Genomic DNA, 2855 nt, shown 5'->3' with positions numbered 1-2855 from the left:
GTTTGCCTAATGCAATACGTCGTTAGATTTCTTGACTGCTGCTTCCATGAGTGTTGATTGTGGATCCAAGCAAAATGAAGTCAACAACTTCAATCTTTTCTTTGTTTATCATTGTTATTTACTGGTCCAGTTGTGAAGATTTACATTTTCTTTACACTGAAGTACAATCCATACTAAAGGCTATAGTCTTTATTCATCAGTTAAGTATTTCAAATCATCTTCATTTCCAGCAAGCAAGGTTGGTCATCTGCATATCACAGGTTGTTAATGAGTCTTCCTCCAATCCTGATGCCATGTTCTTCTTCATATAATCCAGTTTCTCAGAGTATGTGCTCAGTATACAGATTGAATAAATATGGTAAAATAATTCAACTCTGGTGCACACCGTTCCTGATTTTAAGCCATTCATTGTCCTTGTATTCTGCCTCTTGGTCTATGTACAGGTTTTTCATGAGCACAAAGGGAAAATGACCAGATATAAATAAATCCAAGCAGTAAACTGGGAAACAGGAACTCAACTCTATCACTAACTACACTAAATGTAAATGGTCTAAAACTTACTCAAGGACAAACATGAACTGACAATACCCTGTTGACAAGTGATGCCTTTAATACTGAGTGACTTTGATGTTTCTTTTGTGCCTTCGTGTCTCTGTTACACACAGAACTAGCAGATAAAATTCACTTTGCTTATTTGTTGGTCTTTCCTCCCACAGTTAGAACATAAGGTCCAACAAGGCAAGTATTTTGATGGTCCCATTCTCTGTTTTGTTCTCTCAGCTGAAGCGTGTTAGCACCCAATAGTAGGAACCGAATACATATCTGTGGAATGAATGAATGCATGATGAAGGTCACAGAGCAGGTGTGGGAACACTGAGGTGACTCAGACACTTCTCTTCCTTGGAGGAACTTTCAGTATTATGCTTCTGTTTGTCCACCATTAGACATGGTCACCGTGAGGCAGGGACAGATGGGTTCACACACATGTTCCCAGTGTCTGACACAGAGCTTGAGGCAGAGCGAGTGCTCAGTGGTATGGGCTGCATCTCAAGGTAAAGAAAGCAAAACTCCTCTCCACTGGGCCAATAAACAACATCAAGATCAATGGAGACAAGATTGGAGCTGTCAAAGACTTCTTTTTCTCAGATCAGCCCTCAACACTCATGGAAGCAGCAGTCAAGAAATCAAACAATGTACCGCATTAGGCAAATCTTCTGCACAAGACCTTTTTAAAGTATTGAAAAGTTTGAGGACTAAGGTACACCTGAACCAAGCCATGGTATTTTCAATAATCTCATATGCATGGGAAAGTTGGACATTGAATAAGGAAGAAGATTGTAGGAGAATTGATGCTTTTGAATGACGATGTCGGAGGAGAATATTGAAAGTTCCATGAGCTACCAGAAGAACAAATCAATTTGTGTTGAAAGAAGTACAGCCTGGATGCTCCTTAGAAGTCAGGATGGCCAGTCTTTGTCTCTCATTGTTGTTAAGTGCCGTCGAGTCGGTTCCAACCCATAGCGACCCTGAACAGGGTTTCTGAGGCTATAAATCTTTACGGGAGCAGAACGCCTCATCTTTCTCCTGCGGAGCAGCTGGTAGTTTCGAACTACTGACCTTGTGGTTTGCAGCCCAATTTGTAACCACTACACTACCAGAGCTCCTTTGTCTCTCATACTTTGGGCATATTACCAGGAAGGACCAGTCCCGGTGAAGGATATCCTGCTTGGTAAAGTGGAGGGTCAGTGAAGAAGAGGAAGACCCCCAGCAAGATGGACTGGGACAGTGGCAGCAGCAGTGGGCCCTAGTGTAGCACTATGAGGTTGATGCAGGACCGGGCAGTGTTTTGTTCTGTTGTGCTCAGGGTGGCTACGAGTCAGTACCGACTCTCTGGCACTGAACAACAACAAGCAGGTACTTGTAGAATGAACGAAAGGTGCAGGAACAAAGGAAGGAATGAAGGAAAGGATGCAGGAACAAAGGAAGGAATGAAGGAAAGGATGCAGGAACAAAGGAAGGAATGAAGGAAAGGATGCAGGAACAAAGGAATGAAGGAAAGGATGCAGGAACAAAGGAATGAAGGAATGCTGAGGAAGGACTCCTCAGTCTCAAGGAGAAGATGACACCCAGTTCTCCAGATCCTCAGCACCTCCCTGACAGGGCCAAGGGGTTGGATGGGGTCTCATACAGGAGGTCCCACAGCCAGGAAGGTGGGCACCAGTCTGCCCTGATCTGAAAGCCCTGAGACTGAACTGGACTTCTGGTTGAACCTCCACTGAGATCCTGGGTCTTGAGACTGTGAGAGTGTCCTCTCTGGGGGCCCTGCCTTGCCCTCGGTGGTCTGCTCCTTCCTAAGGTTCAGTCTCACCCAGGCAACTGTTAGAATGGGGGTAGGATGCTGGGGGTATTGAGGGGCTGGCCCATGAGGGGACATCTGCTCTAGAACAGCTAAGTCAGATCGGGGGCTAAGCATCAGCACCAGGGACCCTCTGCCCTCCTCCCTGTTGCCCCTAAGATTGGGTAGGGGGCTGATCCTCATCCAATGGGCAGGTGTTTCTGGAAATCAGATTTGATTTGTTGTCAAGTTCCCTTCGTCTCTGCAGAGGGAGGGGCCTCCACATGGAACCTCTGCCCTCCAGAGAGGCCGGTGGCCACAGCTGGTGGAGAGAGTGCAGGGCAGCCCTACATCACCACACCTACCCCGGCAGGTGAATGCTGGCCCCCAGGTCCCCACACCTAACCCGGCAGGTGAATGCTGGCCCCCCAGGTCCCTACACCTACCCCGGCAGGCGAATGCTGGCCCCCAGGTCCCTACACCTACCCCGGCAGGCGAATGCTGGCCCCCAGGTCCCTAC

This window comes from Chrysochloris asiatica, unplaced genomic scaffold (assembly GCF_000296735.1).
Source record: "Chrysochloris asiatica unplaced genomic scaffold, ChrAsi1.0 scaffold00314, whole genome shotgun sequence".
Lineage (NCBI taxonomy): Eukaryota > Metazoa > Chordata > Mammalia > Afrosoricida > Chrysochloridae > Chrysochloris > Chrysochloris asiatica.
Note: the sequence above shows the minus strand (reverse complement) of the source record.